Source organism: Hibiscus syriacus, unplaced genomic scaffold, assembly GCF_006381635.1.
Source record: "Hibiscus syriacus cultivar Baekdansim isolate YM2019G1 unplaced genomic scaffold, ASM638163v2 tig00111095_pilon, whole genome shotgun sequence".
Lineage (NCBI taxonomy): Eukaryota > Viridiplantae > Streptophyta > Magnoliopsida > Malvales > Malvaceae > Hibiscus > Hibiscus syriacus.
This window is the reverse complement of record NW_024062980.1, coordinates 11,818,472-11,845,356: the sequence shown is the minus strand read 5'-3', so window position 1 is coordinate 11,845,356 and position 26,885 is coordinate 11,818,472. Positions and strand designations below refer to the sequence as shown.

General features: G+C 32.7%; 1 long non-coding RNA gene across 1 annotated transcript; it reads right to left on the bottom strand.

Annotated features, from left to right (window-relative positions):
- Positions 1-24,683, bottom strand: LOC120152828. The gene is made up of 3 exons (XR_005518727.1): positions 24,673-24,683; positions 8,836-8,843; positions 1-74 (listed from the first exon to the last, which is right to left on the bottom strand). It is a non-coding gene; the product is annotated as an uncharacterized LOC120152828 (long non-coding RNA).
- Between the last annotated feature and the right edge of the window lie 2,202 nt (positions 24,684-26,885).

Genomic DNA, 26,885 nt, shown 5'->3' with positions numbered 1-26,885 from the left:
CAGAACCCTCTCTTCTATTTTTCATTTGTGCTCCCTCAATAATTCGTGGTTCCCCTCTCTGTTTTTTGGTTCCCCTTTCCTCTTGATGCTTGAGTCTATTTATAGTCTAAAGAAACCTATTTTTAGCTCAGATTTAGAGTCCTACTTGGACTCAAATTGTTTCGGTTTTAGTGTTTCAATAGGACTCAAATACGTTGGTTTGAATCTCACTAGATCAGGGTTGTTGAGTGTGGGGCCTACAAAAATAATAAAAAAGAATATATGTTAATAAAAATAATAATATTACATATATAATATATATAATATGTTTTATATTAAATATTATAATAGGACAAAATTTGGTGTCTACAGCTGCCCCTCTTTGCTCATTATCGTGTAACGAAAATAGAGCAAAGATTAAAAGACACAAATTTTGGTCAAATCGAATATCCTCTGTCGTAGAGTTGAAATCCGATATGAAAACTGGTTTGTCAATACGAAATGACCTCCTCATCGTGAGGTTGAGTCAAAACTAGAAATTTTTGAGCCTGAATCCTTCGTCGTGAAGTTGAAATCGAACTCAGAGTACTGGAAGTAGCTCATGGATTATCTTCTAGCCAAAGATACTTCGTTGTGAAGCTGAAACTCAACTTAAAGACTTTGGTGTTGTGGTGTTACAGATGACTCCTTCGCCGTGAAGTTGGGTCCATCTGTTAGGGTATGATACCCTTTGTTGTGAAGTTGTGTATGGCCCCTTCGTCGTGAAGTTGAGCCTGGGAACTGGATATCCTTCGTTGTGAAGTTGAAATTCAATGTAGGTTGCTTTGTTTCGAGGCCAATATCCTTCACCCTGAAGTTGAAATTGACTCTGAAACTGGAAAGTTTGTTAATAGTCACTCCTTCTTTGAGTTGAATATCATTCGCCGTGAAGTTGAAATCCACTCTAAAGATGAGTGCTGCTTGTATGCTCGATTCCCTTCGTCGTGAAGTTGAAACTGCGGGTGACCCTTTCGTCGTGAAGTTGAGTCTGGAATTGGATATCCCTTTATTGTGAAGTTTGGCTTCGAGCTAGATATCCTTCGTCGTGAAGTTGAAATCTACTCTCGAGCAAATTGTGTCGTTTCGAGAGAAACTGTCTCAAGAGAGACAAAACTTAGTTCCAACAGAAACTGTCTCAAGGGAGACAAAACTTAGTTTCAAGAATAACATATTCAAAAAAAAATTTTAATTCAGAGGAAACTATCTTAAGAGAGATAAAATTTGTTTCAAAGGAAACTGTCCCAAGAGAGACAAAATTTGTTTCAAGAGAAACTATCTCAAGAGAGACAAAATTCATTTCAAGGGAAATATTTTTAATGTTTATGTTTCAAGAGAAAACTGTCTCAAGGGACACAAAATTTTGTTTCAAGGGAAACTGTCTCAAGAGAGACGAAATTCATTTCAAGGGAAATGTTTTCAATGTTTATGTTTCAAGAGAAAACTGTCTCAAGGGAGACAAAATTTTGTTTCAAGGGAAACTGTCTCAAGAGAGACGAAATTCATTTCAAGGGAAATGTTTTCAATGTTTATGTTTCAAGAGAAAACTATCTCAAGGGAGACAAAATTTTGTTTCAAGGGAAACTGTCTCAAGAGAGACGAAATTCATTTCAAGGGAAATGTTTTTAATGTTTATGTTTCAAGAGAAACTGTCTCAAGGGAGAAAAAATTTTGTTTCAAGGGAAACTGTCTCAAGAGAGACGAAATTCATTTCAAGGGAAATGTTTTTAATGTTTATGTTTCAAGAGAAACTGTCTCAAGGGAGACAAAATTTTGTTTCAAGGGAAACAGTCTCAAGAGAGACAAAATCTTCTAGTGAAAACGGTCTCAAGTGAGACAAATCTTGTTTTAAGAGAGCAATCTCAAGTGAGATAATCATCTGCATTAAATGAGACTGTCTCAAGTGAGACAAAATTTATACTGGAATGTCGAATCTGAAGATGAATGTCGACCTTTCAATTTGTCTAGTTGGTTGAAGTGTAGCTTCCTGCTGCTGATTTAAGCAACCAACATCAATCTCTAAATGTTCTTTTGAATCGAGTATCCTTCGTCTTGAAGTCGAAACTTGACTCTAAAAGATGCAAAAATTATGTATGTGGAAAATGATAGATATGATGCTCTAAAATGTATGCATAAGATGCATGTAACATGAATTGGTTATATTTTATATCCTGAAAAAGGTCTGATAATTTGCATTAGGATGTTGAATCCCCAAATGATGCCCCAATATCCAAAAATACCCCAATATTTTATGTTGAATCTTCAAAAATGCCCCAAATATTCCTCATTTCTTGCTTCATCACTGATTCTGAGCATGAGTTTTGTGTCTAAGAGTCACATGTCATTTACCAAGATCCACTCTAGAGAGACTGTCTTGTTTGAAAAAATGTTTTTCTTTCTCTTTTATTTTCAAAGTTATGAAAATATCAATTAAAAGAGTTTTGAAAAATGTTTGATCCAAAGTTTTGAAAATATTGTCACTTTCACGGTTTTACAATTGAGACGAATCATAAAACTAGAGTTCATCGGATATCAAAGAATTAATTACAATGTTAATCCTTCAATAAATTATAGCTATTTGACAAGTGCCAAGATCAAAGCTATCTTTGGGAAATTGTTAAGTAAGGAAAGGATAAAAAAGTCCCAGGTTATTATGTTTGGTCGAAGGTTTGGCATTTGATGTTCAAAGGTTTGGCATTTGATGCTCAAAGGTTTGATGGGGCAGCTTGCATGCTTCTCTGCTGGAAGTGTTCTCTGGCTCCCAACCTTCATTGTCACACTCAGATTGTGCGATGCCTTATCAAGGAATTTGTGTGATCGCCTCAGTTGCACAATTTTTATATTCGAGCTGCCTTTTTAGGTTTTCAACTCGAATCCTCCTTTTGTTTCAAGACGTTATTCAGGATTTACGTCTTGAACCCCCCTTTGTTATTTTTCTCTACTATGCATTAATTACATTGTTTTTTACAAACAAAGATTAATCCTGATGGGCGGGATGAAATCTGAAGATAGTCTCTTTTGTTTAGAAATCCATGTATGATTAGAAGGGACTTTTAAGGCACGTAATGTAGGCCAGGGTTTGTGGTTATGAAAGAAAAGGATAAATAGGCCTAAACAAGTGTTTCAGGGTGTTGAACCAAGGATCAATTCATTTTGATGCCTTCAATCCTCTCTTGCTCAATTTGGATATGCTCATATGTGTTTCTCTGGATTTTCTCTGGATGTTCCATGATCTTCGAGTGAAGTGATTCAGAGATTCGAGAATGATTGTGCTTGTGCCATTTGTCTTTAGGGAATCTTTGCATGTGTTTTTTGTCCCTTTTTCTTTTTGATTCATTTTTTCCTTTTGTTCTTGTTTCTATTTTTTCTTTGTTTTTTGCTTTTTTGCTCCTTTTCTTTTTTGTTCTTTATTGGATCTTCGCACTTGCCATTTGGTCTACCCTTTGGTATCTTCTTTGGATTGATGTCTTCACTCATGTGAGCAGATTTCTTCCACCTTGCCCCCCAGTGTGGAGGGTGATCCTTGGTTAGGGTTAAATCAGAAGAAAAATACTATAGGTTCAAAAGGGGACACAAGGGATATATATTTTCTCTTGTTGTGAAGGGATAAAGAAAGAAAGCCGTTCATTATTTCATACATGGAAGTCCTCACAGAAGAGGTATCCCCAGGGGGATAGGTTTTCAGGATTAATTTCATTCACATGATAACAATGTAGTTAATGCGTGATAGAATTATTTCGAATGAATTTTTTTTTCTTCTCCTTGCTCCCAACATATCTCAATGTTCAGGCTCCCGGCGAGATGCCCCAAATTGTGTCTTAGAAGAATGCTCATGTTCAAATGAACAACTCAATGCCTTGGGTTTTAATGGTAAAAAAAGGTTAATTTTGAGTCTAAAAAAAGACAGTGGTGTGATTTTATTGACTCAAAGAAAGGTATGGGTGTATCAAAAAGATAAATGTAATGTTCAAGAATTTCAAAGGGAGGTAATGTCAAAATTTGGTTTTTTGGTAATGACCATGAGTTATTTTGGGTAAAGAATCAAGATATTTTATTTTGGGGTTTGAGACAGGGTAAGAAAGGTCTAATCTTGTCATATGTTAAAAATCTATAATTCTTGAAGAATTAAAAGAATCATTAATTCATTTAATATTCGAAGAACTAAAGATTAAAATTTGTTCAATTGCTCCACATTAGAAAGCAGCATAAATTCAAACATGAAAGATCAAAGACGTGTTCAAACAAAATAATCCCCTAAGTGCAAATGGTATATACCATGCCCCCTTCTTCGGCAAGCGCTTTACAGTTTTCAGAGGAATATTTGGGGCTTCTTATGTGGTAACAGCTAACAGCTTCAACATCGTAGCCCTTAGGATATGGGGATTCTTTTCTTAGATCATCCTGGCAGGCTTTGTCCTACAATCAGCTGATCTAGTTCACTCTGAATTATTTTCAGTTTTTTCTTTTGATGTTATAATCTTGTTTCTTTGTGGTGTCATGTGGTTAAGACCACTTCATCGAATCCTCCGTGAAGAAATTTCATGTTTATGAAAATGCTTAAAATGAATGTAGATGCACAATGCAAAAAGCAAAATGCAAAAATGCATGAGATGTTCGAGGCATTGATCCGAAAACATGTCTGTTATTATAAATAATCTTTATTGGGACAAAAGTGTTTTATCTTTTAAGAGACAATAAACATATCCTGACAGCTTTTGACATGTTGACTAGTCTTCTACCTTCGTCTGTCACCGATCGAATGCCCTGTCGAACCGTTCAGGCTCCTTTGGCTAAAATGTGCAAGTGACAAGTCGTTTTCCCCAAAAAAAAAGGTCTCGAAGGACTGCATCTCCGACTTTCACTCTTTGTCGAGCTTGTTTCTAACGAAAGTGTCATTGGAGCCCTCCACCCGAAGCTTATCGACTTGCTTATGGAATTCATCTTGTTCTCGTAGTTTTCAAAAGGAATCTCTGGGTCAGTAACTTTTTCCTCGTCTTGCCCCTGCAACCTTTGCCTCTCAAAAATTTGACTTTAGTGTGCTCGGTATAAATTCTGGTCCATTTGGAGTCCTTTACAATGTAGCAAAGTGACAAATTCTTCGATTGCGGGTACCCCGTCTTCTGGATTGAATGTGACACATAGTCTCCCTGTAGACTGTCCTCTGTATTTTCATCTCTTGTATTACAACCCCTTTGTCCATTAATGCAGATTATTTGAGTTTTAACAAACACGTTTTAGTGGATCAATGGTCTCTTTTAAATGATGCGAATGATGAAAACAAAATGAAAGAGAGAAAAAAATAAAAAGAGTTAGTGAGGTAAATCAAAACAATAAAAAAATGAAAAAAATCCTACCCCACATGCTAATTTCAAACAAATCCTAACCGCATATTTGTCTAGTTCGCATGCTTTGAACAAAAGTAAAGCAGGAAAAAATTCAACATAGGGTTTGAAATAAGGTTTTGAGGTGGGCTCTAATTCTCCACGGTCTCCCGGTTTAGGTTCTAAAGTTAAGGTACTCGAGTTCTCCTCGCTGGTGCCCCCTTGGGCTTGCCAGACCCTTAGTCCTAAACCCATCACAGACATATGTGGACTAAGTTAAACTCGAGAGGAAACATTCCCTTATGCCCATACGGAGAATAAATTCACACGAAGACATAAGGTATATGAATCCCGAAGGCTACTTTCTAGGCCCGCACGGTGAATAAATTCACACGAAGGCGTCGCTTTCACCCCCACTTAAATAGGGTTTGGAGCTCGGGTATAGAGCCTTTAGATGAACAACAAGTTTGGGAGTCTGAAATCATTAGAAAACTGTTAGTACAACTATTCACTCGAAAAAAAAATAATCAAAGATAAATAATAAGAATCGAAGAATTAAATTAAAATTTAAACTTATAATTTTCACTTAAAAAGACAACCAAAAATTAATTCAGCCTGACTCACTTACCTGTCCCCAGCGGAGTCGCCAAGCTGTCGCAACCGTCTTTCAGTTGGGCCCCGGAATTGGGCTTCGACTTGAAAAATGTGGATTGGAGTCGCCACCGACCATTTTAAAACGAATTTAGGTGGGTCGGACACCATCTTACCTGATCTGCGTTGTATCAGAAACGTGTCGAGTTTGGGAGTCGGTTACGGTCAAGGAAGGATTAGCACCCTTAAACCGCCCTTTCGGTACCAATTAATTTATCGGTTGTCTTTAATTGCGAAAATTTAAATTTAAAAATTCAATTCGAATTACTTACCTTCGATTGATTAAAAATTCCCCTCAAAAGCCAATAATATCGTTAGATTAAAAATATATATGAAAAAAAAATAATAGAAAAAATTAATAAAATAAATAAGATAGATATATAAGGATACAAACAAAATCCTCATTCAAAAGGAATAATGTCATCTCTCTAAAAGTTAAAAGAGATACACGTGATTGCCATAATGTCATATCTCAGGGACCCACAATGTGAAATCATGCAAGATTGAACATTTCAAAATCACATAAGAATCCGCTGAAACAACATTATTAAAGAAGGTGCCCAGTTATTTACCTATTCGTTCGTTTGATTTACATATTCGAGTGACCCATGCAAACTTGAACTCAGTGCCATGAAGTGTACAAAATACCTCTTAGGTTCCAAATATCAATTAACAACCCAAATTTGTGAATCTGCAGATGTGACGAGTACTTCTGATGAACTTCCAGGTGCAAACTGGAAACCTATAATTTTCCTTTGATGAGATTTCTTCTTTTTGTTCTGCAATTTGATTTGACTTTGCTATAGCGACTTGTTCTCAGAGGCATTGTATAAACGACAGCTTCCTCTGTACGAGCCAACTACTACACACTGGCCATCGGGTGTAAAACAAGTAGCGATATTCTGAAAGCTATGCTCCAATAAAGTTACAGAAGAAAGCCGCCCAGCGACCTGCTCCACTATTGAATTGCTTATTTCACTTCTCGGCAGTCGTAAAGTCTAAAGAGACTTGACATTATCCGCAATGAATGTAAAGCTCTGGTCATTAGCTAGACCGATAACACAAAGCTTTCGAAGTGAACCGAGATTTTAGTTATCAGCATTTGAACCACCAGAGAGCGTGAGACCAACGCCAATTAAATGTGGGAATGAAATTGCCATCTGATGCCATTAACCGGAGGCTCCGTTTGTTACGCTCGGCATTGGTCATGACTCATGAGCTACTCCCGGAGAACTAGCCAAAGAAATTGTCGCACTCTTTGAGGCCCATCAAAATTTCAAACAAGGTTCCACCAGTCATCTTTAGTATCCCAAGTATTCTGCTGGACCGTGTTAAACGCTGACTTAACGGAGCACATTCCATAGGGTTCCCAACACCAAATAGCTTGGTCATCAGCTCGAGTAATATCATTGCGTGTTGCCCTTTCGGCCGCCGACCGAGAGTCTCGGGCAGAACCCTCTCTTCTATTTTTCGTTTGTGCTCCCTCAATAATTCGTGGTTCCCCTCTGGTTCCCCTTTCCTCTTGATGCTTGAGTCTATTTATAGTCTAAAGAAACCTATTTTTAGCTCAGATTTGGAGTCCTACTTGGACTCAAATTGCTTCAGTTTTAGTGTTTCAATAGGACTCAAATACGTTGGTTTGAATCTTACTAGATCAGGGTTGTTGAATGTGGGACCTGCAAAAATAATAAAAAAGAATATATGTTAATAAAAATAATAATATTACATATATAATATATATAATATGTTTTATATTAAATATTATAATGGGACGAAATTTGGTGTCTACAGAAATCTAGAGAGCTGGCAGTGCTGCTTGCTTGGAGGTTACAAAATGCCTAAATCAATCTTTGATATGGATCATGGAATGGGTCCAGATTTAGCAGTCTTAGTAGAGCGGCGTTGGAAGAAAGTAAAAACCCTAGATGCTTCGTGGTTTTGGACCGTTGGATATCAGGCAGAACCAACAGCTAGAGATAAGCAACATTGGTGCTGAATAGAATCTAAGATTCTACTGTCACATTTCCATTTGGACTATTTGTGTTGCTTTGTAAGTTGGGTCAACTTCATTTGGTCTTGTACGAATGGGCCTCTATAATTTAGGTCACTTGTAGTCTTTGTATTACATTTGGGAATATAACATAAAATTAATAAGGATTAGTTAATTAAATATATGTATATAAACATACATACAATATACAAATATATTAGCTTATCATATATAATATACATACACGTCCGTGTACTCACCTATAATACGTACACATAATATAATCTATACAATCACCCTCACCTTATATGAATAAATATTAATATTAACACTAATCAAACGAAATTAAAGAAAATAACAATATATAAAAGCTTAGTTAAATCCCCAGACGAAAATGAGTATCTACAAATATATTAGATTATGTTTGGTTTTGTTATATATTTAAATAATAGACAATTACTAATAAGCATTTTATTTGGCATGTTTCATTATACAATTAACAACACATTTATAATTAGAATTACTCAAATTATGTGGCAAACCCAAATTACAGCAAACGAAAACCCATCCATTGGCCCAATGGTTCATGTCGAACAAGGAGGAAGGCCCACATCCAACACATGAATGAATTAGGATTTTCTAAATCCTTCCAGCGTAGCCAAATGTTAGATGCCAGATCAAGGGCAGATTTGACGGTCCATATTAACCCCAAACATGTTAGGGTTTTGAAACCCTAACTTCCCACACTCTTCCAATCGCCATTGCCTCCACAGCAGATGGTGTGTTGTCCTCACGTCGATGATCCCGAGCACTCCAGAAGAAGCCACATCAGTACATCTTCATGTGAACTCCGGCCACGCCAACAGCTACCACATTGAAACCCCTTCTCGTGTGAGGGACCATTCGTACAATTAGTGGTCCCTCCCCTCTTCATAACCATTTTGAAAGAGGCTCACGGGGGATCTTTTTTGGCTTCATGTGTCTCTAAAACAATGTTAAAAAAGAGAGGTAACAACCATAGTAAAGGAGAGCAATCGAGCCATTCATAAATAAAAAAATCGATTCATAAAAAATCAAACAGAAAGAAAAACCAGAGGGATTCAAGGGGCTTTCATTCGAACATGAAAAATGAAAAAAATCCCATCAGCAACAAAGAAATATAGGTAATAAATGAATAAAAATAAAAATAAAAAAATTGAACTTTATACTCTTGTAGATGAGTTGTTTTGGATAAATCATCTTGTAATTCTCCTGAGGTTTCAATGAGTGCATTATGGTCCAGTTTTGGATTAATTTCATGCTATTTCAAGCTTAGCTTTGCAATTACTTCGATTTAGTCATTTTTTAAAATTTATGAAATTTTCATGGATGCCCCTTAATTATTTTAGTTATTTCATTATTCTTTTAACTTTATTTTTGTACATTTTAGTCCCAAATTTTATTTACGATTTTATCTCTATTCCAATGCTCATGTTATATGGTTTTTACATCTTTTCTATGATTCTTGCTATGTTCTTCATTATGCCCGTAAGGTTTTCATTCTCTCCATTTAGTCACATAAAGCTTAGTTAGTTTCTACATTGATATTATGGTTTGCCATGTTTGTATATTTATATTTTTGTAATACCCAAAATATCAGGTTAGTGACTATATTGAAATGATTTAAAATTTGGAATATTTAATCGAATAAATGGTAAAGTATAAGAAAATGAATGAGGATTTGTGTTAAAGACTAATTAGTAAGAATTGAAGAATAGAAGGGCATTTTGGTCCTTTAAAGGGAAACATATTTAAAAAGTTATTTTAGTTGGGATATTAAGAAGAGGAAAAAGAGGTAAGTCAACTAAGTTACATTCTTCTCCTCTTGCTCGTCCCGTGCTCTCCTCCATGCCAAAGGTGAGCTTTCTTAAAGTTGGTTTTTCATTTAGTTTATGGGATAGTTTTAAAACCTTAAGTGATGTGGAAGCCTAAGGAATGTTTAAATGGGATTAAAACTAAGCGACTATTGAAATATTTAAGATTTAAAGAAATGAGTTTTTGAATGATATGATAAGATATGAGTTTTTACTGATCTTTATTAGTATATCTGAATTCTCAAAGAAGTAAATAAGAGATTAGAAACATTGGATGGGATTAAGAACATGTTAGAAAAAATTGTTATGATTCTTAGATGAAAATGTTCTTGGAAGATCTTAGATGTTTAAAGATTTAAAGTTAGTTTTGTTGGAAGTAAACATAAGGAAAATTGACCTAAATTTGGGTAAGTTTCAGGCTGAAAAATGTAAAATCTGGGAAATGGTATCGGTACTGATCGAACAATACTGATACTATAGGCTTAAAATCAGTAGAATTCGCTGAGTAGTATCGATATCGATTCAAGTGGTATCGATACCAAGAGGGAAGTATCAATACTATGAGGATGGTATCGATACCATTGCTAACAGAACGCAGAAATGGTATCGGTACCGTAATAGGGTATCGGTACTATAGTATAGTAGTATCGATACTAAAGAAGGGGTATCAATATTATTGAGTCAGAAATGTTAAGATAAACTAAGATTTTTAAGGAAAATATAATAATATGTACTCTTGAGTAACGTTCAAGTATAATTATTAGGAAATAAACTAACAATTGATATTGTATGTGTCTTTATTGGATGCTTGAGTAGATCGAAATCAAGCTTACGAGTCAAGCAAAGCAAAAACAAATGGAAAATGCCAAGTTTCGTAGTAATTAGTTTTGCGTAGTGGACACCAAAGCGAGGCAAGCCAGGTGAGTGCATTTAGTTATGTATGTATATGTTATGGTAGTCATTGTTGTATGATTTATTGATGTAAGTATGGTGATTACCAAGTTTCGTATGGGCACTATGTGTGCGAACTAAGAAATCTATACTAAGTGTATGAATTTCCGTATGGGAAATCTATGTGCAATTATCAGAAGTTCATAATAAAAAGGTGAATTATCGTAATGGTAGTGGGTGAGCAATCCACATAAATTATAGTAAGATTGTGAGATTATTGCATGGGAGCTATAGGTTTAAACCATAGAATGTATAATGATTTGAAAAAGTTAATTGATATTATGAATAATTATTATAGTAGAAACTGTTTTAAAATAAAAGATTAATAGCCTAAATGTTCATTTGACAGAAAGGTGTCAATTAAGCCAGTTAGATGAAAGGCTAAGTGCCTTTGAGGCCTAGTTGTGTAATTGGCAGAAAGGTGTCAATTATACCAGTTAGATGAAAGGCTAAGTGCCTTTGAGGCCTAACTGTGCATTTGACAGAAAGGTGTCAATTATTCCAGTTATGTGAATGGTTAGATACAGTTGAGTAAAAGATTAATGGCATAACTATGCATTTGACAGAAAGGTGTCAATTATGCCAGTTAGATGAAAGGCTAAGTGCCATTGAGGCCTAATTGTGCATTTGACAGAAAGTTGTCAATTATGCCAGTTAGATGAACGGTTAAATACCGTTGAGTAAAAGATTAATGACCAAACTGTACATTTGACTAAAAGGTGTCAATTATGTTAGTTAGATGAAAGGCTAAGTGCCTTTGAGGCCTAACTGTGCATTTGACAGAAATGGTGTCAATTATGCCAGTTAGATAAACGGTTAAATACCGTTGAGTAAAAGATTAATGGCATAGTTGTGCATTTGATAGAAAAGTGTCAATTATGCAAGTTAGATGAAAGGCTAAATGCCTTTGGGTAAAAGAATAAAGGAATTATAATGTATTGTGATATAAATGGTAAAAGGCATGAAATGATGCCATAATTGAAATGCATATGGGTACATTATCGGCATGAAACAATGTCATAATTGAAATGCATATGGGTGCATTATCGGCATGAAAGAATGCCATAATTGAAATGCAAATGGGTGCATTATATATATGAAAGAATACCATAATTGAAATGCATATGGGTGCATTATCGGCATGAAAGGATGCTATAATTGAAATGCATATGGGTGCATTATCGGCATGAAAGGATGCCATAAATAAAAATGTACAATGATGCATTATAAGAATAAATGGATACTCTCAATGAAAATAAAGAATAGTGACTAAAGAGATAAATGGAAAATGAAAAATATAAAGAAAGATAGGTATGCTAGGCGTACTAAAAATAATTAAGATAATTGTGAATGAAATACGGTTTAACTAAAGAGGATTATAGGATCCTTAAAGAATATACGATTTAGTACGAACTAAAAAAATATGACATACTTATGTATACATAAAGGTTACTTTGCAATATTATGTCTCACTAAGTAAATACTTAACGTGTGTTGCTTCCACGCGTAGGTAAAAGTAGAGACGAATCAAATAAGGAGTGCAACAGTAGCAACTGATATCATCAATTAAGGTTGACTAGTCAGTAACAGTAAGGCATTCAAAATCATTTTGAAACTTATATGGCATGTAATTTAACTTAACAAAATATTTTGTAAGGTATGAAAAGGGATAGTTTATTATTGTGATAACTTATATGGATTTAAGATTAAAAACAAAAAGTTTCAAGGGTTTTCAAATGATTAATTGTTTTTAAATTGGTGTGACATCTTTATTTCATGTACAAAAAGGTATATGGGATATGAGTGTTACATTTATTGGTATCAGAGCTACAGGTTTAGGTGATTCTCAACTGAAATCGAGTTTAATTGAAATAAGGAAAAAAGATTATATGCCATTAAGATTGTCAAAGTTACTGATAGGGTGTCAATTAGAGTGTGATTAATGTCACTCCTTATTAATTTGAGTGTTATTCTTATGTATGTCCTAATAAATTTCAAAAACTAAGGAAAAAGGTAAGAAAATAGATGATATTAAAAAGAAGGTCGAGATCAAAATCGACCCAAGAGAATCCGACATGATTTTAGTATCATGCCGTAGAAGGGTAGAAGATGCTAGGGATTTTCCTCCATTCTGTGGAAGGAATGCCCTAGTTTTTAATAATGATTCTGCATTTGAGGAATCTATTAAAAAGTTTAAACGGTTTATAAGAGAAGTTGAATCGGATGAGGGTACATAGGAAATTTCTGAATATAGTGATGATTCCGAGATTTCTTCAAGTAAGCTTAATTAATTAAGAAATATTTAAGTGAAACATTAAATTGTTCAAAGTGTTGTTAATTTGAGTAAGAGGAAAGAAGTAAGCGGTAAATACATTGACTACTAAAAGCCTATAGAAATATGAATTACTAGTGGATCAAGTGATTATGAGTTTGTTTAAGAGTAAATTTGGTTACTAGTGTAATTTTTGCATTAACTGCTATGAAGTTATTGCTACAAAGTTGCAATTCTTATTATTTAATACTGTGGATAATTAGACTTTCATGGTCAAGAGATAAAATGTTTCAATTGCTCGAGAATATTTTAAATGGATCTAGAAAGTTACACGGATTTTCTCAAGAAGGAAATAAAAGATTTTAAAATAAAAGTATTCTATTTAACTTATTCTGGAGTGAGATGATAGCAATAAACCCAAGTGGGTCTTGGTGCAAAGATGAGTTGGACAGGTAGTAAACAATTGATAAACATTCTAGGGGCTATGTTCCCAGTGAACCTGATGAAATTATCATTTGATAAGTTAAAATCATATTGAATATAATATGTTTGTCTCTAGAGACGATTATTTCATAAAGATGCAGATGTTATGGAAATTATAGTTTTTACTGAGAAAGTAAAATCATCGCTCAAGGTGATATCGATAATGATTGTGAAGAAAATGATGTCATAAAGATATATATATATATATAAATAACTTTTATGGTTAATGTGATAGATACTCAAATAATTAAAGTAGAATTGTTTGATAATTTCACAAAAATTTGGGAATATATAGATGTCTTTTCAGGTAAATTTATTGAGTTACCTCTATATCGAAAGGTGGAATTCAAGGTTAATAGTTATTAAGGTATTGAACATGTTTATATGATTTAGTATTAAATGCCTTAAGTGAGTCAAGAGAATTAAAGACTCAATTATAAGAGTTGATTGATCAAAGTTTTATCAATTCGAGTATTTCATCTTGGGAAGTATGTGTGTTATTAGCGAAAAGAAAGATAAATCTATGTGGTTATACATAGATTTTGACAGTTAAATAAGACTCTTCGAGAGAAGAACTTGTTTGCTAAACTATTCAAATGTGAAACTTTGGTTAGCAAAGATGGTTTTCTTTGACCATGTTGTTTCAACATAAGGTATAAGAGTAGATCTTAAGAAAAACTCATGTTGTAGTAAATTGGAAACTCCTAAAGAATGATCCTGAAGTTTTGATTTCTTTGGGGCTTGTTGTTTACTATCGAAGGTTAGTGAAAAAAATTTCGACTTTAGTTTTGCTGTTGACCAAGTTTTAAGGAAAGATATGTCTTTTTGTAGAACAAAAAAGGGTTAAGAGAGTTTTAAAATACTAAAGAAGATTGTAACAGAGATATCAGTGTTTATACAACTTGAGTTGGGTAAATATTATGTAGTTTTTACTAATGCATCTATCAACGGTTTAGGAAGTGTGCTTATGCACAAAGGTAAGGTTGTGACATATGCCTCAATAAAGTTAAAGACTCACCATAGGAATTATCTACACATGATTTAGAGTTGGCTGTAGTCAAGTACCTTAAAATATTTGATGTCATTAATTGTATAGTGAGCGGTGCTAATTACAAAAGTCTTAGGTTGATCTAAAGAAAAAATAGTTGAGTAGCAAGAAAGTGGTAAAGTTTTTTTTAAGTATTGATTTGGAAGGAAGTATCGCAGTTTGGACTGAGTTCGAGAATTATTGAACCTTAATAGATTTTATCAGTTAGCTTTTGTCTCCCGAAATGGACAAGACCTATAATGTTTTCATGCGTCATTGCTTATCAATGACCAATCAAACCATTGAATGTTCTTACTTTGGGACATGTAGATTCGATTAAAATTGAATATTAAAAAGAACCAATACATATTTGAACTAGAGAAATACAGAAAATGCGTAACAAAACGATTTCTCTAGTTGAAGTATTGTGGTAAACACATAAAGTCTTTAAATTCGAGGATGGATTTTCTTAAGGGGAGAATTGTAATACCCCAAATATCATGTTAGTGACTATATTAAAATGATTTAAAATTTGGAAGATTTAATCGAATAAATGGTAAAGTATAAGAAAATGAATGAGAATTTGTGTTAATGACTAATTAGTAAGAATTGAAGAATACAAGGGCGTTTTGGTCCTTTAAAGGGAAATTGATTTAAAAAGTTATTTTAGTTGGGATATTTAGAAGAGGAAAAAGAGGTAGGTCAACTAGGTTACCTTCTTCTCCTCTTGCTCGTCCCGTGCTCTCCTCCATGCCAAAGGTGAGCTTTCTTAAAGTTGGTTTTTCTTTTAGTTTATGGGATAGTTTTGAAACCTTAATTGACGTGGAAGCTTAAAGAAGGTTTAAATGGGATTAAAACTAAGTGACTATTGAAATATTTAAGATTTAAAGAAATGAGTTTTTGAATGATATGATAAGATATGAGTTTTTACTGATCTTTATTAGTATATCTGAATTCTCAAAGAAGTAAATAAGAGACTAGAAGCATTGGATGGGATTAAGAACATGTTAGAAAAGTTGTAATGATTCTTAGATGAAAATGTTCTTAGAAGATCTTAGATGTTTAAAGATTTAAAGTTAGTTTTGATGGAAGTAAACATAAGGAAAATTAACCTAAATTTGGGTAAGTTTCGGGCTAAAAAATGTAAAATCTGGGAAATAGTATCGGTACTGATCGAACAGTACCGATATTATAGGATTAAAATCAGTAGAGTTCGCTAAGTAGTATCGATACCGATTCAAGTGGTATCAATACCAAGAGGGGAGTATCGATACTATGATGATTGTATCGATATCATTGTTAACAGAATGAAGAAATGGTATCGGTACCATAATAGGGTATCGATACTATAGTATAGTAGTATCGATACCATGGTAGGGGTATCGATACTGTTGAGTCAGAAATGTTAAGATAATCTAAGATTGTTATGGAAAATATAATAATATGTACTCTTGTGTAACGTTTAAGTATAATTGTTAGAAAATATACTAACAATTGATATTGTACGTGTCTTTATTGGATGCTTGAGTAGATCGAAATCAAGCTTACGTGTCAAGAAAAGAAAAAAAAAAGGGCAAAGGCAAAGTTTCAGAGTAATTAGCTTTGCGTTGTGGACACCAAATCGAGGCAAGCCATGTGAGTTCATTTAATTATGTATGTATATGTTACGATAGTCATTGTTGTATGATTTATTGATATAAGTATGGTGATTACCAAATGGCACTAAGTGTGCTAAAACTTAAAAAATTCATACTAAGTGTATGAATTTCCGTATGGGCACTATATGTGTAAACTTAAGAAATTCATACTAAGTGTATGAATTTATGTTTGGGAACTTTGTGTGCAAAGCTAATAAATTCATACTAAGTGTATAAATTTCCATGTGGGCACTATGTGTGCGAACTAAGAAATCCATACTAAGTATATGAATTTCCGTATGGGAAATATATGTGCAATTATTAGAAGTTCATAATAAGAAGGTGAATTGTCGTAATGGTAGTGGGTGAGCAATCCACATAAATTATTGTAAGATTGTGGGATTATTACATGGGCACTATAGGTTTAAACCATAGAATATATAATGATTTGAAAGAGTTAATTGGTATTATGAATAATTATTATAGTAGAAAATGTTTTAAAATAAAAGATTAATAGCCTAACTGTGCATATAATAGAAAGGTGTCAATTATGCCAGTTAGATGAAAGGCTAAGTGCCTTTGAGGCCTAGCTGTGCAATTGGCAAAAAGGTGCCAATTATGCCATTTATATGAAAGGCTAAGTGCCTCTGAGGCCTAACTATGCATTTGACAGAAATGTGTCAATTATGACAGTTAAATGAATGGTTAGATACCGTTGAGTAAAAGATTAATGGCCTAACTGTGTATTTGACAGAAAGGTGTTAATTATTCCAGTTAGATGATAGGCTAAGTGCCTTTGAGGCCTAACTGTGCATTTGACAGAAAGGTGTCAATTATGCCAGTTAAATGAACAGTTAAATACCGTTGAGTAAAATATTAATGTCCTAACTGTTCATTTGACAGAAATGTGTCAATTATGCCAGTTAGATGAAAGGCTAAGTGCCTTTGAGGCCTAACTGTGCATTTGAAAAAAAGGTGTCAATTATGCCAGTTAGATGAACGGTTAAATACCGTTGAGTAAAAGATTAATGGCATAGCTGTGCATTTGACAGAAAAGTTTCAATTATGCAAGTTAGTGGAAAGGCTAAATGTCTTTGGGTAAAAGAATAAAGGAATTATAATGTATTGTAATATAAATGGTACATAAAAGGCATGAAAGGATGCCATAATTGAAATGCATATGGGTGCATTATCGGCATAAAAGGATGCCATAATTGAAATACATATGGGTGTATTATCGGCATGAAAGGATGCTATAATTAAAATACATATGGGTGCATTATCGGTATGAAATGATGTCATAAATAAAAATGTACAATGGTGCATTATAAGCATAAATGGACGCTTTCAATGAAAATAAAGAATAATGACTAAAGATATAAATGGAAAAAGAAAAATATAAAGAAAGATAGGTATGCTAGGCATACTAAAAATAATTAAGATAATTGTGAATGGAATACGATTTAGCTAAGGAGGATTATAGGATCCTTAGAGAATATACGATTTAGTACGAATTAAATAAATATGACAAACTTATGTATACATAAAGGTTACTTTACAATATTATGTCTCACTAAGTAAATACTTAACGTGTGTTACTTCCACACGAAGGTAAAAGCAGAGACGAATCAAGTAAGGAGTGCAACAGTAGCAACAAATATCATCAATTAACGTTGAGTAGTCAGTAACAGTAGGGCAATCGAAATCATTTTGAAACTTATATGGCATGTAATTTAACTTAACAATTTTTTTGTAAGGTATGAAAATGGATAGTTTATTATTGTGATAACTTATGTCGATTTAAGATTAAAACAAAAAAATTACGGGTTTTCAAATGATTAATTGTTTTTAAATTGATGTAACATCTTTATTTCGTGTACATAAAGGTATATGGGATATGGGTGTTACAATTTTAATCTACGCTACAATATTTATAGATGTATTATATTATATAAACAAAACATCTACATGTGTAATAGTATTTTTTTATTTCTTACTTATTTCATTACATGTACATATAGTATAGTATATATAGAGTATATATAACCCTTTATAATTGATATTGTTTTTATGTTTTTACTCATATTCATTTTTAAGGATATCTTTTATAGTATGGGCGTGGAAAGCCCTACTTAATAGAAATGATGTGATTTGATAGGAAAATCGAACGAGAAGTGAACTTGAAATAAATTTAACTTTTTTATAATAATGATAATGCTTTTAATTCTTTCATGGTAAGCCTATTTTTTATCATTATTATTCAATTATTTATTTATCACATTTATATTCAATTTATGTAATTTTTTTTATTTTAATTAAGGAAGGACACCTTATTGTATAGAGAAGAAATAGATGTGATTGACTTCCTATTGATGGATGTGCAAATCCAAAGATTTATGTTGAGTCAATCGAAAGGGTGAAATAGCCAATAGGGGTGAATGTCAATTAAAAAATTTGGTGGAAGATTAAGAGGAAAAATTAAACAAATGAACACAAGATTTTAGAGTGATTTGACTTTATCAACCAAAGTCTACATCCTGTACCTTAGCTATCCACAGTAAGGATTTCCACAAATTCACTAATTTGTATCTACATTTGAGGATAAGGTGTAACCATACAACTCCCTCAAGAATTATACCCCAAATTCTTGAGACACTCTCTCAAAGAGAAAATTTCAAATTGCAAACTTATAAAAACCTCACAAAGAATATGTTTGCACAATTCAAGAACAAATAAGAACACTTGAGAAATGAATACAAATGAGTAGAAGAAGAGTTCTTTGAAAACAAAAAGAATATTAAAGAATGTTGACTTGATTTGGCTCAATTTTTTTGTTTATGGCTTTCTCTTTTGTCTCTTATCTTCACAAATGACTTAGGATCTTGTTTATATACTCACTCAATCAATTCCAATTGTTTGAGTTGTTGTGGGAGTGATAGAACAGTTAGGGGCAGTTTCCTGCATTAAATGCTACTCAGAGGCTTGTAGTATATACAAGTACTCCATCTATTAGTATCAATACTCCCTGCATTAAAAAAAAAATTTGACTGTTGGGAAACTTCGGTATCGATACTGTCACAATGGTATTGGTACTACTATATTCAGTAGTATCGATACTATACATAATATTAGTACCATTTTAGTATACTGAAATTTCACGGACTCAAAGCCAAAATCTGTAGTATTGGTACCATAACTAAGAGTATCGGTACTACTACACTAAGTAGTATCGATACCGTATATGGTATCGGTACCATTTTAGTATTCTATTTTGACAGTATCAGTACTGCCTCATTAGTATCGGTACTACTTCGTTGTTTTGGGTTTCAGTATCAATATTTGTATTGATACTTCTTGAACAATATTGACACTGTTCTAGTAGTATCGGTACTACTATGCGTGAAAATCATTTTTGACTCGATTAAAGTTCGAAACCCATAGTAAAAATTATTTCAAAAATATTTCCACTATAGGACTTAAAGTTCAATAGAGTAAGGAGTAAAAATTGACATTTTAAATTTTAAAAATAATTTTATATATTCTAATGATTGAATCAAATATAATCTTAAAATTTGTAAAAACTAACAGTATTAACACTGTTCTAGTAGTATCGGTACTACTATGCGTGAAAATTATTTTTGACTCGATTAAAGTTCGAAACCCATAGTAAAAATTATTTCAAAAATATTTCCACTATAGGACTTAAAGTTCAATAGAGTAAGGAGTAAAAATTGACATTTTAAATTTAAAAAATAATTTTATATATTCTAATGATTGAATCAAATATAATCTTAAAATTTGTAAAAACTAATTAACAATTTTGTTTGGTATATCAAAATATCAAAGTTTTTTCAACAATCTCCCCCTTCTTTATATAACAAAACATTTTTAAAATTTTTAAGATTTACGTGAAAAATATACTCCCCCTTTAACATTTCTCCCACTTTTTGTTAAATAAAAAAAAATAAGAAAAAATAAACAAGATATAAAATATAGATGTGAAGAACAAATGTGTCAAATAGGTCAGTCAACATAAATAATACCCAAAATATATTGGGCATGGTTATAAACATAATAAGAGGAAACATGGAAAAACAAATATGCGAAATATGATAAATTTAAATCCTATCATCCAAAACATAACAGTATCACCAAATCCAAAATATCAAATGCTAAGAAATTCAAAGGAATTTGAAAGCTTAAAGTATGACATTGCAACACCAACAAAAGAACAACTAGTAAAGCAAAATCATCATCAAGCATCCGATGGAGGATCAGGATTCGAACGGGGTGCATGGAAAGAGGCAAAGTCTTGAGAAAGAGCATCGAGCCTATCTGTCACGACGCTGAATCGAGCTAGGTGTCGTGTTGGGAAGCCAAATACATTGCTTGCTGCTCGGACACTTGAGTCCCGAAGGCAGTAAAGTGGGACTCCATAGATGCAAACCTTAAATCTAATGTCTCCATTAGAGATTGAAAATAGGGAGGCATTTCACTACCAGTGCTAGGAGGCTCGTCAGGGACACGATTTACGGGATCATCAACATCTTGTAAAACATCATCGACCTGAGGAGGAGCCAGAACTGCTTGAGAAGAACTAGCACTGGGTGTCTTTTTAGGTGTCCTTTCCCAATTTGCTCCAACTTTAGTCCATCCTGACTTGCGGAGAAAGAAAATATCCATTGGGGTGCTCAAGGGGATAACAACATCGAGTTCGACTTTAAGATAAACTTTTATAAAGAAATTACTAAGAAGACAACCATAAACCAAAGACTCGACCCTCTTAGAAGAAATATGGTACAATGTGTCCACTAGTTCACCGAAGATGATTTGAGCTAGATTAATTCTTTTATTTCATTCAAAACAGTGGAGCCACCATATGTCAATGCTTTGGAAAGAGGATTACTTGCCTCCGGATGGTCGAAAGCACCAAGAAATAATCAAGTGAAGAAACCTCTCATGAATGTCAAGGATACTTGTGCTCTTTCATACTTTTAAGGAAGAAGGGACGGTGTCTTACTCGTTATCAATTCCAGTGTTTTTTAGACCAAAAGCATGGGCCATATGAGTATGAGGTTCATTTTGGACACACACCGAATTAGAATAGAAAATGTGGACGAGTTGGTGATAGACAACGGGTTTGACTTTGAATGTGTTGTCTAATTTCCCAGCTTTGAGAAGTGGTAGGTATTTAAATTTCATTTCGTTCATTGCAGAAATAGAAGAAAGACGCTCACCCCTAATTGCATAAGACTCTAAATGGTTGAGATATCGTGAATAAAGATTTCTACGATTTGGTTCATTAAAACATGATTTCACGATGGTCATTTCAGTTGGATTGAGAGGAGGATTTGGCGGAGGATTAGGAGGTGGATTAGCACGGGAGGAAGATGATCGAGGACGTTTGTGAGACATGGTAAAAAAATCAGAATGAGGATAAAACCTGCAAAGAAAGACAATGCCTATGTATGCACTCAATTAATCCCAAAACCTAATATGAGGCCACAATTCAAGGTAATTTGTAACTAAATTATTTTATTTAATATAATAGGCCAAAAATAGTGTGTTTAATTTTTTTTATGAAAACAAAAATATATATATATATAATCAAACTTATAGTTTTTTTTTATGAAATTTTGAATTTGAAGATGGTTTGTTAAAACAAATTGTAGATTCTAGTGTAAAAATACAAAATAAGTAAAGCCCATTCACTAATTTATGAAAAAAAAACTAACTAAAACTATCCCTAAATTTGAAAAGAAAAAAATTAGGGTTTAAAAAATTACTTTGAAATAATAGGATTGAGATGGAATTTGATGATAAATGTACGATTTTGATGATGCTAGCAGGTAGGAGAGATGAAAAATAATTCAAATTCGACTATAAAATGATGGAATGAAGCAATTTTAAGAGAGGATATAGGGAGGTGCGGCGAGTGTTTAGAGAGATGGGAAGAAAAAAAATGATATTTTAGGGTTTTATAAGTTAAAACCGATGGGGAGTATCGGTACTCCAATGGGAGTATCGATACTTCAAAGGAAAAGTTGGATGGTATCGATACCCTATCGAGGCTGCAAGAATAGTATCGGTACTATATGAATAGTATCGACACTAACTAAGAACAATATCGGTATTGTATGAACAATACCGGTACTAAGTGCACATAATGGTTCAAAAAGTGCAACAAAAGAAAATAGGATGCAAATTTCAAAGCATAGAAATGGTATAGGCAACTCTAATTGGTAATTTTCATGAAAATCATAAACTCCCCCTAACTAATAGCATAGAAGACATTAAAACTGTCATTTTGCTTGCATTTTTCATAAAATCATAAAACTGCAAAAATTATTTAAACACAAAGTCAAGGTAGGTTGGTTAGACCTAATTCTCTCCTAAGTGCACAAAATATTTCTTTGTCTAAAGGTTTTGTAAAAATATCAGCTACTTGATGGAAAGTATCTACATACTCTAGAAATATATCTTCTTTTGAGACATGATCTCTAATGAAATGATGCTTAATTTCTATGTGCTTAGTTCTAGAATGTTTGATGGGATTTTTAGTGGGACATATAGCACTAGTATTTTCACACTTGATAGGAATGGTATCCACATCAATTCCATAGTCTAAAAGTTGTTGTTTCGTCCATAAAACTTGTGCACAACAACTACCAGCTGAAATATATTCCGCTTCGGTGGTAGATAGTGCTATACTATTTTGCTTATTTGAAAACCAAGAAATTAACATATTTCCTAGGAATTGACATGTACCGGATGTGCTTTTCCTATCTAATTTACAACCTCCATAATCCGCATCCGATAAAGCATGCAAGCTAAAGCTAGAGTCTCTAGGATACCAAAGTCCTTTGCTAGGAGTGTCCTTAAGGTATCTAAAGATTCTCTTAATGGCTTGTAAGTGAGACTCCTTTGAACATGATTGAAATCCATCACATAAGCAAACACTAAACATAATGGCTGGTCTACTTACGGTAAGATAAAGCAAAGATCCAACCATAGACCTATAAGCTTAACATCTACACACTTACCTTCTTCATCTTTGTCAAGCTTTGTAGATAAGTTCATAGGAGTGACTTCGGGTTTCACATTTTCCAATCCAAACTGTTTAAGCATATCTTTGATGTATTTAGTTTGATTGATGAAGATGCCATCTTTTCTTTGCCTGATTTGGAGCTCCAAGAAAAATAAAAGCTCCTCCATCATGCTCATCTCAAATTAACTTTACATTAGCTTAGCAAATTCTTGGTGAAGAACATCATTAGTAGAACCAAAAATTATATCATCAACATAAATTTGAACTACTAATAAATCTTTACATTTACATTTTATAAACAAGGTAGTGTCAACCTTCGCTTTTGAAAAACACTTTTCAATAACAAAATTTGATAATCTTTCATACCAAGCTCTAGGAGCTTGTTTTAAACAATACAAAGCTTTTATCAATTTGAAAACATGATTTGGATTTGAATCCTCAAAATTGGTAGGTTGTTCCACATTTGCTTCTTTTATAAAACCATTTAAAATGCACTTTTAACATCCATTTGAAATAATGTAAATCCATGATAACATTAAAATGTTAATAACATTCTAATAGACTCCATCATAGTTACGGGAGCATAAGTTTCATCAAAATCTATTCCCTCTTCTTGAGTATACCCTTGAGCAACAAGTTTAGCATTGTTTCTCACTACATTGCTACTTTCATATAATTTATTCATAAATACTCATTTAGTACCTATAGTAGACATATTACTAGGCCTTTCAACTAATGTTCATACTTGAATTCTCTCAAATTGATTTAACTCATCTTGCATAGCCATAATCCAATGCTTATCATTTAATGCTTCTTTGATATTCTTAGGCTCTATGCATGAGAAAAATGCAACATAATTACAAATATTTTTAAGAGAAGATCTAGTGGTTACCCCTTTGGATGGATCACCCAAAATTTCACCATCCTTGATATAGTTGTACTCCCTTGGTTATGTGACTTCCCTTTCCTCTAGAGTTAGATTCTTGAAGGCATCTCAAGTTTCCTCATCCTTCACTTCTTTCGATGATGATTCACCAACTTCATTTGAATTTAAGATACCTACATCATCATCAACAATAGAAGAATCCTTCCTTGGAAGGGGATTATAATAAAAAACAACATGTATTGACTCTTCTACCACTAATGTTCTTTAATTAAAGACTCGATATGCTTTAGAATTTAAAGAGTAACCAAGAAAAACCCCTTCATCACTTTTTGCATCAAATTTGCCAAGATTATCTTTTCCATTATTTAAAACAAAACACTTGCATCCAAAATGATGAAAATAAATAATGTTAGGCTTTTATTTTTGAAAAGTTCATATGGAGTTTTCTTTAAAATAGGCCTAATCATTACTCTATTAATCACATAACAAGCGGTATTTGTAGCTTTCACCCAAAAATATTTTGGAAAATTATTTTCACAAAGCATGGTCCTAGCCATTTCTTCTAAAGTTCTATTTTTCCTCTCAACAACTCCATTTTGTTGAGGGGTTCTAGGGGCTGAAAAATTATCGCTAATTCCATTTGAATTACAAAAAAACCAAACCCAAGATTTTCAAATTTGGTTCCATGGTCACTCCTAACACTTGAAATAGACTAACCTTTTTCATTTGGATTATTTTAGAGAAAGTAACGAAATTTTCTAAAGCTTCATCTTTTGTACTTAAGAAAAGAACCCAAGTAAACCTAGAGTAGTGAAATTTCATACACAAACACCTGTAAAATTTTGTTCCATTTTAAAATTTCAATTTAACAATTAAAATCAACTTAATTAATCACGTAAAATCATAAATTAATATTGTATCATCTAATTTAAATTTGATTTTAGGCAGCAACTAGGCAGTTCAATATTGGTTTTAACATACATAAAACTGTCTAAACACTACCAAATTAAAAAATTATTCAATTAACTTTAAAACATACTATAAATACACACACACACATACTATTAGGCATAATTAATACTAATCATAACTAAAGCAATTCTAATTTACTATTTTAAATAATCTATCAGGGCAACCAAACAATAATAATTTACATGCCACTAAAAAGCCAAAATAACATCATAGATGTCTTACTGATACAATAGGTCGTTGCGATTCCCAAAAACATGCTCATAAGGCTCCTCACTTCACGTCCTTATCTTTATCTTTACCTACGCATGAAATTTATCACACGCTAAGAATAAATTAGTGAAGCATTATAAATAAACCGAGGTAAAATATAATATAAAAATAACATAATAATTCAAAATAATATAATTTATTCAAATAAACAATTGAATTTCCAAACCAACTTAAATAATCCATTTTCATCATCAGTAAACCTGAAAAATCAATATCTCATGATTTTATAAAAGCCATGACTACCATTATCAACTAACAATAATCAATAAATATCCATTTCCATTCGCTCACATATTCAGTACTTTCACATTTTAATTTCATAGCCCAATGTATATCTAAGAGAATACAAGATACATGAATTAGATGAGTTCGCGCAATAAACACTCCATGTGACTTATCAGTAAACAATAATATGCACTCAAAAGTGGCTCATATAATTTGTACCAGTGGTGTCACACGATTGTACTACATCAATATCTATAAACATAGATCACTCCACTTCATGGCATGCCAAATGTACCCAAGACTTTCAATACAACATACAATGGGCTTTAGGAAAAATTATACCATTTGTATATCCAATATAACCAATCAATAACATTTTCAAACATTGTTTATCAAAACCAGTACATTGGGCAGTTCATACCCTAAAAGAATTCATAAAACATTTTAGTAAACATTATGGAAATTTTCCATAATTTGATTTAAACCATTCTTTAAAAATCATACAAGGTTGACTTATCACAAGTCATCCTCAATCAATAATAATTAAATAAATAAAATGCACTCACCTTTGCCTCACTACCAAACTTTTTATAACGATATTCTTTTGTTATCGTACTTTTTCCTTCGTTTGTGATTCGCTAGGTTCACAAGTTTTATCTAGTATGGATAACATCATATAAACAATGCAATATTCAAAATATACGTTAGTATTTTACTAAATAATCTAAATCCAATAATTAAAATTCCATAAAATATAACGATATTTAATCGATATACAAATCACTTTACTAATCCATAACAACTTCAACCTTTCCAAAAATAACTTTTTGATTCAATAAATATTTATTTTAATCACCAATCACTCAACTTTCATAAACTTCGCATTTATATCATCATGTATGAATTCTTTTAAAATTCACACTAACTTTCCAATTAATTCATAATGTTCATTTACCTTTTTTCTCAATTGAAAAACCAATACTAAAAAATTTCCAGCATTGTAGTAATATGCTCAATCTAGTACCTTCACATTTACAAACATGCAATTACATCCCCAACTCCCTAGCCTATTCGAATTCAACCATCAACTTTACCAAATTTGTAATTTGGTCCAAAATAACATGCTAAGTTAAAATTCAGCATCCAAATACTAAATTCCAACATTCAATGCTCATAATTGAACAATTACACATCAATGTCCCATAATTTTTAAAACTTGCAAAATAGTACTTTTACTATCTCAAGATTCCAAATTGATGCAATTGAATCTCCAAAGCATGTAGA